Source organism: Budorcas taxicolor, chromosome 22 (assembly GCF_023091745.1).
Source record: "Budorcas taxicolor isolate Tak-1 chromosome 22, Takin1.1, whole genome shotgun sequence".
Lineage (NCBI taxonomy): Eukaryota > Metazoa > Chordata > Mammalia > Artiodactyla > Bovidae > Budorcas > Budorcas taxicolor.
This window is the reverse complement of record NC_068931.1, coordinates 31,873,114-31,888,649: the sequence shown is the minus strand read 5'-3', so window position 1 is coordinate 31,888,649 and position 15,536 is coordinate 31,873,114.

The window sequence follows — 15,536 nt, the reverse complement described above, 5'->3', positions numbered from 1 at the left end:
CAAGCCATAAAAAAGAACAAAATCTTTCCATCTGTAACAACATGCATGGAACTTGAAGGCACTATGCTAAGTGAACTAAGTCAGAGAAAGAAAAATACCGTATGATCTCTCTTATATGTGGAATCTAACAAAACAAAACAAAAGCCCAAGCTCATTGTTACAGAGAACAGATTGATGGTTGCAAGGGGTGGGTGGGAAGTGGGAGAAATTGGTGAGTTTTTTTTTAAATTAAATAAATCGAATTTTTAAAATGGCTGCTGCAAATAAAAGGCAGTGTTTGTTAGAAAAAAACTAAGGAGGAAAAATAAGCATGATCGATTGACCTTTTAGTAAATGCCATAGAAAATCATGAAAGTATTTTCAAATACTGGAACCTAGCAGTCTTCACTCCTGAGAAGGCCAGTATAAGGTCTGGAGGACACAATAGCTAATTCAATTTTTTTAAATGGCTAATATAGATTCTAAACTCTATCACCGAAGAACGAAGAAACCCCAAAGTGTAACATGCGCTTGTACTACCATCGGTGGGTTTGTAGACTTAAGTCTGTCTGGCTGATGATATTAATAGTACTGAAAACATGAGACATTCCAGCAAGGAGACAGATACATCCAGCCAGATTTGATGACCCACAGTGGCTCTTGTCTCACTAGTTTCTTTTTGGAAAAGAGATCCTAAACTACGTCTACATGTCAAGCTAGTCTTCAGAACTGAGAACTCATTTTGGCCAAAATTCTGTCTGCAAAAGTATGACTCAAGTGAATTAAAGTTCAGAGCTTCTTGAATTGAATGGGCTGTGATTGTGCAAATTTAATTTGAGATAATGTACCGCATTTAGACGTTTGCTTCCAGGCTTCTATTACCCAGAGGGAAAACTGCTAAATCAGTATTGTGCCGTGGAATAGCGCTGCCCCGGGATGGCAGAAACCTGGAAAGCAGCCCCTGTTCTGCCGTAATTAACTCTACGACCTTGGGCAATCCGTGTGGCTGCTCTGGGCCTCCTGTGAAAAATGAGCGGGTTATAGTAGATGATCTCCAAGGTCTCTCCAGCCCTCGGTTGCTCAGCCTCTCAGATGGAACTGCATCAAATTATTGCAGCAAATGGTTCCTAGGCCCACGTGAGTGGTGTCAGGTGAGCAGCACTTGACTGACAAGTGTCCAAGACGTCGAAAGATGTTCATTCGTCTGCCTTTTTGATGGTAGTTGGGAGGGTGGGTAGGTGGGAGTTCGTAATGTTTCCTGTTGAGTTTACAAAAGGGCCAGGGAAATTCACCACCAGGAAAGGTAGATCAGGAGGTTGGGAACCAGGAGGGTGGGAGGAGCTAACATTTACTAAATGCCTACTCTGAACCAGTCATTGTCTTCAGCGCTTTTTGGTAAGAATCATGTAAACCTCCAACAGCCATAGGGGATTAGAAGATAATACCATACACAAAATCCAGCCCGAATTCTAACCTGGGGTCTTTGGGCTTTTGCTCTGACCATATCAGTCAGCATCACAAAGCAGCCCAGCCGCACAGAGCCCAGAGAGAAAGCCCAAGAAGTCAGATGCTCTACCTGCACCAAGGAGGGCAGTGAACTCAGCATCTTCTGCAAAGAAGATGAACAGGGTAATTCAGATGCCCTGACTGTTGGTTCAGAAACTGGGTGTGAACCCAAGAAGGGCAGTCCTGAAAACAGAGTCACTGTGGTAACCTGGAAAGCCTTTCTTAGCCTCACACCGCAACTTAAATTCTCCTCAAAACTCCTAACCCATTACAGAAATTCAGCAAATTGGGAAGCTGAGAATGGTGCTTGCAGCAACAGTCTTCTGACCTCTGACAAGAAGTTTTAGGTAATTTGTTTAAACATTACTATACTTGAAGTAGTATTAGAAAGGTATTTTGTGTTCAAGTACAAAAAAATAATAAATACACTTTTCTTTTGATCTAGAAATTCATTTATTAGGAAACTATGTGTATGTGCATGCTAAGCCTCTTCATTCGTGTCCAACTCTGTGTGACCCTATGGACTGTAGCCCACCAGGCTCTTCTGTCCATGGGATTGTCCAGGCAAGAGTACCGGAGTGGGTTGCCATGCCCTCCTCCAGGGGATCTTCCAGACCCAGGGATCAAACCCGCATCTCCTGTGTCTCCTGAATTGGCAGGCAGGTTCTTTACCACTAACACCACATGGGAAGCCCATTAGGAAATGATATTTCTTAATAACTAAAAAGGAAGGAGATATCCATGTTATATTTACGTTTTTCTAAGTGTATAATTGCTAACCAACATCTTACTAAAAAAAAAAAAAAGAGAGATTAAGGCAGATTATAAAGCTCCTGAGTCTGTAGGTGGGAGTGAAATAATTATAAGTGTGAGGGGAGGAGGAATGTGGGAGCAAGGAACTGAGCAAGCGTTAGAGATACAGCACTGAATCAATAAAAGGTGACAGGGGCAGCACCAGGATGAGTCTCATTTGAGGTCAACAGGAGAGAGCTTTCTGCTCCAGGGAAAGAACAATTAGTGAGCAAGAAAAGGGAAGAATGAGAAATTATTGTGGACATAGAAAAAAATAGAAAAAATGCATTCAACTGGATAGTTTTATGAAAATTTGTGTCAATTTAATCTAACAAATGTATTTGAGCTCCTCATGTGAAAATGTGCATTCCTATGAGAAAATTTAAAAAACAAGGAGGAAGCGATTTCCATCATCAAGGAGTTTACGCTCTGAAAATAAAGTGAACGTGTTAGTCACTTCAGTCATGTCTGACTCCTTGCAACCTCATAGACTGCAAACCATCAGGCTACTCTGTCCATGGAATTCTCCAGGCAAGAATACTGCAGTGGGATAGGCTTTCCTTTCTCCAGGGGATCTTCTTGACCCAGGGATCAAGCCCAAGTCTCCTGCATTGTTGGCAGATTCTTTATCATCTGAGCCACCAGAGAAGCCCTTTTTTCATTTTCACTTTTGGGCATAAGAGGAAGAAGGCAAATAAGGGGAGAACTTTATATTCATAGAACAGATGATGGAAAAGGATATTGAAGAATAAAATGCAACTGTGAATAAATTCACTGTTTTTTAGTCAATCAGTTATATAATCTACAACAGGTGTCACTGAAGTTTTTCTGGTAGAGTCAGATAGTTAATGAATGCTTTGGGTTTTGAAGACCAAGAGGCAAAATGGAAGTTGTTGGTAGGTACTTATAAATTAAGGAAATAAACCTCTTACCTTTTCCCACCCCCAAGTGGGCAGTCTGCAACCCAGTTTCCATCACTTGGAACTCTTCCAGGGATGAAGAGCAGTGGTCTCTGTCCACAGTTGTCTTCTCTCCAGGAGTCTAGCCATCTCAACTTGGGCAGCTGGACTGAATGAAGCCAAGCAACTCGCCAAGTGTTGACTCCAGAACTGTGAGTCCAAGACTCAGGGCCTAGTAGCTGACAACCATGGAGTCTGAGATGGGTAGATGGCAACCACAACACCCTGAGCAGGAGTGCTGGGAGCAGAGGGGAGGTAGGTGTGGGGATTGCTCCAACTCCACCTCCTGGCTCACTGTGCTAACAAGGGTATACAGAAACATGCCACGCTGAGCTCAAAGTAAGAATATGCTGTTCTTACCTCATTACTCTGACAAAATGATATAAAATCTTCCACACTGGGAAAACTGGATAGGCATATGGAAAAAGACAAACTTAGAATTCCTCATAGCATAAGCCAGGATAAGTTTCAAGATCAGATATTTAAATGTACCTAAATTACAAAGGTCCATCTAATCAAGGCTATGGTTTTTCCAGTAGTCATGTATGGATGTGAGAGTTGGACTGTGAAGAAAGCTGAGTGCCAAAGAATTGATGCTTTTGAACTGTGGTGTTGGAGAAGACCGTTGGGAGTCCCTTGGACTGCAAAGAGATCCAACCAGTCCATTCTGCAGGAGATCAGTCCTGGGTGTTCTTTGGAAGGAATGATGCTAAAGCTGAAACTCCAGTACTTTGGCCACCTCATGTGAAGAGCTGACTCATTGGAAAAGACTCTGATGCTGGGAGGAACTGGGGGCAGGAGGAGAAGAAGATGACAGAGGATGAGATGGCTGGATGGCATCACCAACTCGAAGGGCATGGGTTTGGGTGAACTCTGGGAGTTGGGGATGGACAGGGAGGCCTGCTGCTGCTGCTGCTGCTAAGTCGCTTCTGTTGTGTCTGACTCTGTGCGACCCCATAGACAACAGCCCACCAGGCTCCCCAGTCCCTGGGATTCTCCAGGCAAGAACACTGGAGTGGGTTGCCATCTCCTTCTCCAATGCATGAAAGTGAAAAGTGAAGTGGCTCAGTCGTGTGCGACTGGCGCGCTGCAATTCATGGGGTCGCAAAGAGTCGGACACAACTGAGCAACTGAACGGAACTGAATTACGAGACACTAGTAGATATAGATGTAGACACAGATGTAGACAGGGAGAAGAGACAGACGGGAACGCACTCCTCTATTTAACGCTGTGTTGTAGGTACTGGCTAATGCAATTAGACAAGAGAAAGCAACAAGAAGCATAAGCATTGAAAAGAAATATGTAAAATTATTTTTAGTTACAAAGAATAAGATTATAACAAAAATGAAAAAAATTATCTTTAGTTGCAAAAGATAAGATTATAATAAAAATGGAAAAGAATCAATGAAACCACTGCAAACAGTAAGAGGATTTCGTAGGTTACAAAATTAGCATAGACACTAATAGCCCTTATGCACATAACTTAAAAAGCACATGATTCAAGAGAAGATCCCATTTACTAATATAATAGCAAAAATGAAAATAAAACATGTAGGTGTGAAATTAGCAAGATATATATCCAAAACCAAACCTACATTATAAAAATCATATGACATTCTCGTAAGAAACTAAAAACTTGAACAAGTGAAAAGACACACCATGTATTTAAATAAAAAGACTCAACATCATAAAGTTGTCAGTTCTCCCTAATAAACAGTTTACAGCATTAACAACAAGAATGCCATCAGGTTTTTTCCCTGAATATAAACAAAATGCTTATATGTTGTTTGGAAGAACAAACGAAAAAGAACAACCAGGAATACCATGAGAAAGAAGAGTAATTAGGAGGGGACTAGGCATAGCAGATATTAAAGTGCACAATAAGGCCTCCATGATTAAAATATTTTGATATTGACAATAGCAATGAGACAGAATGGGAAAGCCTGGAATCAAATCCACCCACATGTAAAATTCATAATGAGTAAATAAAGTATGTATAATGTCATTCAGAAAAGGTAGCATTTCAAATCACACAGGGAAAAAGATAAACTATTTAAGAAGCAATAATGGGATAACTGGATAGCCATACAGAAAATGATGAAATTACATCAATTCTTCATGGTGTATGCCAGGATATATTCAAAATGAATAGAGATTTAAATGCCAAGTAATCAAATAAAACACAAGTAAACTTCTCTACAACCTGGGATCTACGAGAACCTTCCTAAGGCTCAATCCAGAATTAATAAGGCAATAAAAAAGGAATATTTGATAATACACAATAAAATATGTGCACATAGACACATGCCTACAAAACAGATTGGGGAAAAAGACAATTGGCATTTTGAAAAATAATTTGCACTTATTACAGATAAGATGTTATTGTTTCTAGCACTATCTCTGACATACAAAGAGGTTCTAAAAATAGAACACAAAAAGGCAGCAACCTCAAAGTGGCTAGAGATATGAAAAAGCAGTACATAGAAAAAGAAAATCAAGTGGTTCTTAAACATAGGAAAATATACTCAGCTTTACTAACAATAAAATAAATGCAAAATACAACTACACCAAGATGCTGTTTCTCCACTATCAGATTGGATAAAATCCAAGCAAGACAATAAACTCTGTTGGAAAGGCCGTGGGGAAACAAGTATATTCAAATAGTGCTGGAAGGAATAAAAAATGATACAAACCCTGTGAAGGAGAACGTGGAAGAATCTAGCAAAATTATGTATGCATTTACCCTTTGACCCATCAATCCTATTTCCAGGAATCTATCTTAAAGATACATTGACAAACACATTAAGATACAGTTACAAGACTAGAAATTGCAGTTTAGTAAAAACAAAAACTGGAAGCAATGCAAATGTCATTAATAGGGAACTGGTTGAGTGAACCATGAAAAAGCTATACAATGAAGTATTATGCAGCTGTGAAAAGGAGTGGAAATATATTCACATCCAACTATAGAGTTACCTCTACAATGTAGTGTTAAGTGAAAAATATATGATAAATAGAATGAGTCTATTTTATTTCCTTGTATCAAAGAAAGAGAAAGGCAAATGCATGTCTATATGTCTTTATATATTTTCTTTTTAAAATAAATAGTATAAACATAAACCATAAAATAAACTAGTTACCTAAGGAGAGGGAGTGAATGACATTGATGAGTTAGGGATAGTAGCTAGAGTTCTTGAATATATCTTGAAGACTTGATTTTGGAATCATGTAAATATTTTATATAACAGTCAAATTAAAAAAAAAATCCTAGAAAGTAAAAGAAAAATGAGATAAATAAGCCTAAATGTATATATAGTTGGTGGCGTAAACATACAGAGAGTTCTCTGAGTGATGTTAAAATAGACTTTATTGAACATCATTAATGGAATATACTCTAAAGACCAAGAACTGCATCACCCCTTCCCCCTTAAAAAAAAACAGAAAAAAAAATTGGTAGTAATGCTGGTTTTGTTAACCTGAGATGGGATTCTCCAGGCAAGAACACTGGAGTGGATTGCCATTTCCTTCTCCAATGCATGAAAGTGAAAAGTGAAAGTGAAGTTGCTCAGTCATGTCCGATTCTTAGCAACTCCAAGGACTGTAGCCTACCAGGCTCCTCCGGGGTTTTCCAGGCAAGAGTACTGGAATGGGTTGCCATTACCTTTTCCGTTGGGATTCAGCAATTAACTGACTGTGTTGATGTCACTGACAACTGTAAGTTTCAGTAAAACCTGAGGAATAAAGGGAAAGAATCAAGCATGAACCTTGCCTCAAGCATATGAGTGATACCTCAGCATAAGTCAGAATTTGATGAAGGGAAGCTCTTCTTTATAGAATTCATCTATCAACCAAATGAACAAGGAATGATACAGTAGAAGAGGTCCATGCTGCAAACCCTATTAAGTTACATAAATCAGATCCTAATGGAAAGGCGGGTGTCAGTGGTGACTGCCACCATCACAGGATGAGACACCTAGGTATTACCACCCTGCCGGTGGAGGCACACCACACCACCCATTGGGCAGCATTGCCATGGAAGTCAGCGTGGATCCAACCAAGCCTCAGATCTGTCAGTATAAGGGAATTACACGTTAAATGGCCCTAGCAAAGTCCAGACTGTAAGAAATCCTATGGGCAAAACACAATTTCTTCCTCAACAACAACAACAAAAATGGTTAAGGAAAAGGGGAAAGTAGAATAAGAAACTATAAATTAACTGAGACAAACTAGGACAGTGTGTGGACCTTATTTGCATCCCATATCAAAGAAACAAAACTTAAAAAAAAAAATTTCAACAGCTGGGGAAATGTGACCACTGGCTAGAAATTAGATAATATTAAAGGATTATTGTCAGTTTCTCCGAGGATGATCATTTCATCATTCTTTTTCAGGTTTGGTTTTTTTTTTTTTTAATGAGTCCATTTTTTTTTTCAGAGGCATATAATGAAATATTTTCAGATGAAATGATGAGATATATGAAATTTGCTTCAAAATAATCTGGGAGGGCAAGAGCAGTGATAAGATAGATAAAACAAGATTAGGCAGGAACTGATAAATGTGGAAGTTGGGGAAAGAGTCAGTACATAGAAGATCCATCATATTATTATTTTACTTGCGTATTTTGATACTTTTTTACAATAAAAATCACTTTAAAGATATATATTCCTCCCTGAAGCTCAATAAAATGAGTTTATGTTGGGCTTTTAAAATTTGGCCTGAAAATATAATTGAAAAAAGTGGAAGTGTTAGTTGTGTCCGACTCCTTGCAGCCTCATGGACTGTAGCCCACCAGGCTCCTCTGTCCATGGAATTCTCCAGGCAAGAATACTGGAGTGGATAATCATTCCTTTCTCTAGGGGATCTTCCTGACCCAGGGATTGAACCTGGGTCTCCTGCATTTCAGGCAGATTCTTTATCGTCTTTGCCACATATATCTATCTCTGGAGGAGGAAGTGGCAACCTACTCCAGTATTTGTGTCTGGAAAATCCCATGGACAGAGGAGCTTGGTGGGTTATAGTCAATGGGGTCACAAAGAGTCAGACACGACTTAGCAACCAAGCATGCTAGATATATTTAATATATATATATATAGAATATGTGTATTTATATATGTATATTATTTACATTAGATAGTAGTGCCTTTGGATAAGCATCTGCCTTAGTGACATGGCATCAGGGCACCGTTAGTGCTGAGGACTCGGGACCTCACACCACTGTCCTCTCAAGCCCTTGGAGTCTGTGATCAGCATGGAAAGAAGCAATGAAATAAACAGCAATGTCTTCAGTACGTGGTTTGAGCTTTGGGCTCAACTTCTGCTCATGACTAGTTCAATAGCTTCCAGTAGGGTAACTGGTTGAAATCAATTATACTATCCATCAATCTGGTAAACTATAACATCTATTCAGGTTGGTGTTTGGCAGAATTGACTGGCCAGTTACTAACGATTGTATAAAAAGATACATTAGTGATCACTCAGGCATTTAGAAATGTTTCCAGATTACTGAGACAGTCCTCTGATCCAAAGATTTCTTTTTAAAGCAAAGATTGTTGTTGCCAGTAGTTTAAATTATTGGTTTCTAAAAAGAAGGAATAAAAGCAATATATCTCAAACTATACTTTATAGAAAAGCTGATGACAAATTACAGTTGACTCTTGAACAACAAGGAGGTTAGGGGCACTAACCCACCTGGCAGTCTGCATATAACTTTATAGTCGGTTCTCCAATCCACGGTTCAGACTTGCAAATTGCATTTATTGAAAAAAGTCCATATATAAGTGGACCCTTACAGTACAAACCATGGTGTTTAATGGTCAAGTGTTCTCAGGTTTAAGACTTTTACATTTAACATTGCATTTACTCCTGTACCCAAGGTCTTTTGCTCGTCACAGCTCTTCAAGCAAACTTTAGTACAAACACAGTGTATCTCTTATCAAAAAAAGGTAACAGGAGATGCTTTCTTCCTCATTTGCCACTTAACATCACCTTCAAAATTGTTGGACCTAACAGGAACCCCACCAAAGTGAAAAGTGTTCTTATGCCAATGCTATTATCAGCATTAGATACATTATTGACTGTGATTCAGAGGCACACTAAATTAGAAACTTGTGAAGGAAGGAACTTATTAAATAACTAAAAATAAGACTTGCTCTTTTAGGGCCTATATTTCAAAGAATGATGAGGTTGCTTTGTTCTTCAAAGCTCTATTAGTAAACGCAGCACAGATTATAGGATGAAATAAATAATCCTCCTTTTTACTCAGAAGCTCTTAAAAGGGCAAGCACAGAGTTTTAGAGATTCAAATGCATTTGTGTGCCGTTAAATGTATGGCACATTCATGTGTGCCCTCCAGGGCTACCTACGGCCCATCAGGCCCAGGATTCTGTCTCTGGCTTGTGAAGGAACAGAAATGTCCTTGGGGTTGCCCAGGATCTGGTGGGTCTTAATAGCTAGCGCTCCCCGTTATGCCAATGTTCTTAGAGAAACAGCAACAACAATTCATTAAACCTCTATTCTGAGTTGTAAACAAGACCTAAATTGTGTATCATTTAAGACTGCAAGTAAGTCAAGCCACTGCAGAAACTGTGAATGCTAAACCAAGAGAAAAAAGGGGAGCTCTGTAATCTTTAATATTTTTAAAAGTTAATTAAGGGCTTGGGAAATGCCTCAGATTCAAAGCTGAGAGAACCGATGCCATCTAATCACAGACCCACATGGCAGTCAGGCTGAACTCTCCCCAAATGCCTCCCATTTAGACGGAGGGACCACCAGGACGGGGAAATGCTTCTGCCTTCATGCCCATTCAATTCTTGGCCTTGTTTCTGGGCCTTCCAACAGACATATCAATTAGTAGCTCCAATTGTGAGGGTGGATTTTTTTTTTTAATTTTGCAACTCAAACACCTGTCCGCTAGAAACTGGACAGAGGCCACTGAACAGTTGTCAGATGGTAACTGTAATGTTTATAGATCCAATCCATAGATTTGCCTCTGTGTTGCATAAAGTGCCAAAAAGTTATATAGCCAGACATCTGGCAACTGAAAGAGTGTCTCTCTCTTTAGCACTCCGCCTAGCCCTTGAAGTTCTATTTGTACATGGTAGGCTGATCCTGGGAAAGCGAGAGTTATTTTTAAATTGCTATCTCCCTCATTTCTGGAAGCAGAGTTGCAGCAGCAACTTCTGATGACTTTTTCTCTCTGCCAGGACTATGGTCAAACCAAGATACAAAAAGAGCTTCCAGACCTCAGGCTTCCGGTGTCTGTTTTTGCTCAACTCTCCCCATTACTCGACCTGGCCAAATACAATCAAACAGGCCCTAGTTCTAGTTCTCCCCAGTGCCTTGGTTATTTTCAGCAAGTAATCTGAGTATTTGGGGAAGCATTCAAATTCATTTAAACTTCAGGGGACCATATAGAGCTTTATAGGAAATGTATCATAAGGAGTCCTGACAGGCCCTTGGAAGTTAACGTGCTTTGCTGTCATCTACATTTTCATCAGGAAGGTTGTGTGTGTGCACGCTAAGTTGCTTCAGTTGTGTCTGACTCTTTGTGACTCTATGGACTGTAGCCCGCCAGGTTCCTCTGTCCATGGGGATTCTCTAGGCAAGAATACTGGAGTGGGTTGCCATGCCCTCCTCCAGGGGATCTTCCCAAACCAGGGATTAAACACACATCTCTTAAGTCTTCTACATTGGCAGGTGGGTTCTTTACCACTAGCACCACCTGGGAAGCCCCATTAAGAAGGGACTGAGACAAAAAAAGGATAGGGTACACACATTATGGACATAGGTTTTCAATGACAATTGATAGCCTGAAATATGGTGGAGTGATGGTGGGACCCTAAAAAGTACCTGTGTTAATTACTGATGGAATTCTATAGCCTCCCACAAAAAGCATCTCTTTTTTCCCTTGAATTCATTCACTTAGCAAGCATTTATAGTCTGTACGTTTGAACATGTGTTCTTGAAAATTTGCCCTAGGTGGCATGTGTGACAATTAAACAATAGATATATTTTACAAAGGGCTTCCCTGTGGATCAGCAATAAAGAATCCAGCTGCAATGCAACAGATGTGGGTTTGATCCCTGGGTCAGGAAGATCCCCTGGAGGAGGGCATGGCAACCCACTCCAGTATTCTTGCCTGGAGAATCCCATGCACAGAGGAGCGTGGTGGGCTACAGTCCCTGGGGTCACAGAGTCAGAAATGACTGAAGCAACTGAGCATGCACACACAGTTTACAAGGAGAATTCTGATTTTTGAAAGCTGATACAAGAAATCCCTAATTAGACCTCACCTTTGCTGTGTTTCTAGAGTTTTATACCCAGCGTTTTATTTTACAATGTTCCTTCACAACAGAGAATGTATCAAGGCAGGTCTTACTATGACTAGAGAGACCTTGCTACACAAGCCTGATTATGCAATTTGTATTTCTCTTTGGTTTCTTTTGCATCCCTCCTTTCCCCCTCTTTACCTCTCTGCGAAGCAGTTAAGGTATCCACAAGACATTGCCAGCCCTGGTAGGGGTGTTAAGGGTTAACGATATTTTGATTACAGATGAGGGCAGGATGGATCTGGAGAGAATCCCCTCAGGTAACGTGCAAGAGGAGAGGCCTGATGCTTTGGCTATTTGCCATTAAAGCTCATTAAAAATGACTCCATGACTATGTCTAATTCAAATGAATAATTAATGCTAAAACATTAAGCGCTTCAGAATCTCAGTAGTGACGGGGACAGAAGGCATGGGGACCCATCTCTATGACTGTCCGTTCCCTCCTCTTCTTGGCTTTCTTCAGCTTCTTGCCCTCAATAGTGGGGTTTTGTCTCACTCTGTCATGCGGTAACTCATGGTACTCTCTCAACTGTGTTTATAAAATGTCTGTGTGAGGGAGGAGGAATCCGGTCATATAGCCTCGCTGGACAGATATGACACCAGAGTTTCCAAAGTGACTTCATAACATGCTTGGATGCTTCGTTGCTTCAGTCGTGTCCGACTCTTTGTGACCCCGTGGACTGTAGCCCACCAGGCTTCTCTGTCCATGGGATTCTCCAGGTAAGAATACTGGAGTGGGTTGTCATTCCCTTCTCCACTTCATAAGTCGAGCTTAAACTCAAACCTTTTGGTATCAGCCAAGAGACACCTCAGGGAGTCAGTGTTTACGTAAATAGAATCAAAATCAAGATACAATCTGGGTCGGTCAGTTACATTCATGAGATTAGTAAACGTTCTCCAAATCAGTAATATGTCTCCAAAATCAGTAATTACGATGGCTGCTGAAGCATTTTTCTGCACACTTGTAACTCTGAGATGGACTGACACGTGTACCACAGCTTCTACAACATCACCACTAGGGATGCTGACATACAGCAGGGCTGTAAAGTTTAGCTCATACTGTAAGTCATATGTGCATGGAAAATATATCCATGATGAGGTTGGGTCTTCTCGTCCTCCTTTCCTACAACGCCCTGAGCTAGAAAAACAGGTGGGCTTTTACTTAGCCCTTTCCTATGTGATATTTTCTTACTACCATGAAGCCAGGCATAGCTCACCTGACATCAGGAGATAAGGGAATTTAGAAAATCTGCTCTCAAGACAACATTCTGACTTGTAAGGCATTAGTCAGACTTACTTTGAATTTCAAAAGCTGAATGTTACCTAGATCTCTACTTTCATATTCCTCCAGCAAATGTTATAATCTACCCCCAGGAAGATGGTTGTGTGATTGATTGAGGAAAATCCTGCATTTGGAGAGGTAAAAAGGAAAGCAAGAGTATTTAAGAACCAATTAACCCTCTTTACACATGTATTGATAAAGGATGACTCATGTGACCTTCCATTAAAAATATGCACAATATAGTACTGGGATTTGGTGCTGAGATGAATTGGGAAAAAGATCATTAGTTTCTCTTCTTTTTCAAGGGAATTTTTGATGACCTGTACCTGGCATGCTATATAAGTAGAAAGGTTGGAGGACATTATAGTGAAGTAAGATTGGAAAGCAAGAGACATTTGGTAAATTTTTTTCTTGGTGGTGTTTATTTACTACGTTATGTCTGACTCTTTGCCCACCATGGACTGTAGTCCACCAAGCCCCTCTGTTCATGGAATTTCCCAGGCAAGAATACTGGAGTGGGTTGCCATTTCTTTCTCCAGGGGACCTTTCCGACCCAGGGATCGAAACTGAATCTCGTGCATTGGCAGGCAGGTTCTTTACTGCTGAGCCACCAGGTAGATTTACAGAGACACAAAAATGCCATTTTTCAGTAACTGCTGAATGCATGTAAATATACACATAGGAAATGGTGATGCCTCATTATTATGTGGCAGTGGTTAGTCGACTCTTTGCGACCCTATGGATTGTAGCTTGCCAGGCTCCTGAGTCCATGGGATTTTCCAGGTAAAAATACTGGAGTGGATTGCTGTTCCCTTTTACAGGGGACCTTCCTGACCCAGGGATCGAACTCAGGTCTCCTGCATTGCAGGCGGATTTTTTACCGACTGAGCTATGAGGGAAATCACTCATCCCTTATTTTAGGGTTAGTGCCAGCTGAGCAGGAAATCATGCTAAAGAGACAGTAAGACGAATAGGAAAGAAAATAGCTTCAAGATTTGGGAAGATTTTCCATATGTCATTTTTTATAGTCTCTGGAACTTTAGCTTTCCTTTTAAAATTATTACTATTTTTAATTTAAATATTGTACGAAAACTTATCCAACGTTTACATACATATATAATCCTTGGATGAAAATTTTCACTGGAAAAGACTCTTATCTCCTAGCAGACAGACTTCCAGAGCGCCACTTCTGAATCAGATTTATGTTGCTTTGGTTAAAGAACAAAGTTAAATTTTGCATTTAAGTTTATTCAGCAAAAACTGGTCTCTGTTGGGCTTGGAGACACTTCCTCAAACAGCTGAGAAACCATCATCTGATTGAAGGCAAAAGTTCACCTGTTAACGCTGTTCTCCAGTGAATTTTATACTGAGTGATAGAGATGTCTGTCCATCTGTATCCATTCATGAATAGAGAGGAGAAGGAAGGGATGGTAGGAACCCCTTTATTTAGACTCTCAGGTGTATCTATATAAATACACAGTAGGGAGGGTGGGAGGCTTTAGATGATCAGCAAGGGGTTTAATATTCAGCAATACTAAAATTCCCTAAGTTTCACATGTTTTAGCAAGTTTACTATGCCCTGAGTAAGGCCCTCGCAGGCTCAGATGTAGACCTTCTGAAAGATGTGTGTGAAGTTGTGAGTGTACATAGATGGGAAATTTGCTTGGAGGAAGAACGCATAACATCCATGAGATCCTTGAAGGGGTGTCACAGCTCTTCTGAAAGATTAAGAACCCTCCTTTAGGATAAAGATTAGAGTACATTAGACAGGTAACAGGTTGCTGGCAATCACTGGCTACTCATGTGTCCCAGCAGCCCCCCAAGCACTGGGTGGGCTGGGCATCCGGGATCAGCAAGACTACCCACTGAGATGTAGACAGAAAACATTGCACTTGTATGGATATTTATCCTTATTGTGACAGAGATAAAAATGAGCATGACCAGTGTTTAGTATATGGATGTATGGTACTACCCTCTCTCAAAGTTAGATTCTTAGGGGTCCTGCGGGAAATGGGAATTCCACAACATGCAGGCTTCGTTGGCTCATTGGTTTATTTTCTAGTTTATCATGCATGATGTGTAGTTTATGTGAAACAAGATAAGTGGACTTACAGGCTGAATTCTTGAAAGAGTAGAATTCTTCCCCCTCAAGTTTTATGGAGAAATAATTGATGATAGATCAATGCAAAGGAATAGAGGAAAACAATAGAATGGGAAAGACCAGAGATCTCTTCAAGAAAATTAGAGATACCAAGGGAACATTTCATGCAAAGATGGGCTCTATAAAGGACAGAAATGGTCTGGACCTAACAGAAGCAGAAGATATTAAGAAGAGGTGGCAAGAATACACAGAAGACTTGTACAAAAGAGATCTTCACCACCCAGATAACCACAAAGCTGTGATCACTCGCACTCACCTAGAGCCAGACATCCTGGAATGTGAAGTCAAGTGGGCCTTAGGAAGCATCACTACAAACAAAGCTAGTGGAGGTGATGGAATTCCAGTTGAGCTGTTTCAAATCCTGAAAGATGATGCTGTGAAAGTACTACACTCAATATGCCAGCAAATTTGGAAAACTCAGCAGTGGCCATAGGACTGGAAAAGGTCAATTTTCATTCCAATCCCAAAGAAAGGCAATGCCAAAGAATGCTCAAACTACCGCACAATTGCAGTCATCTCATACGCTAGT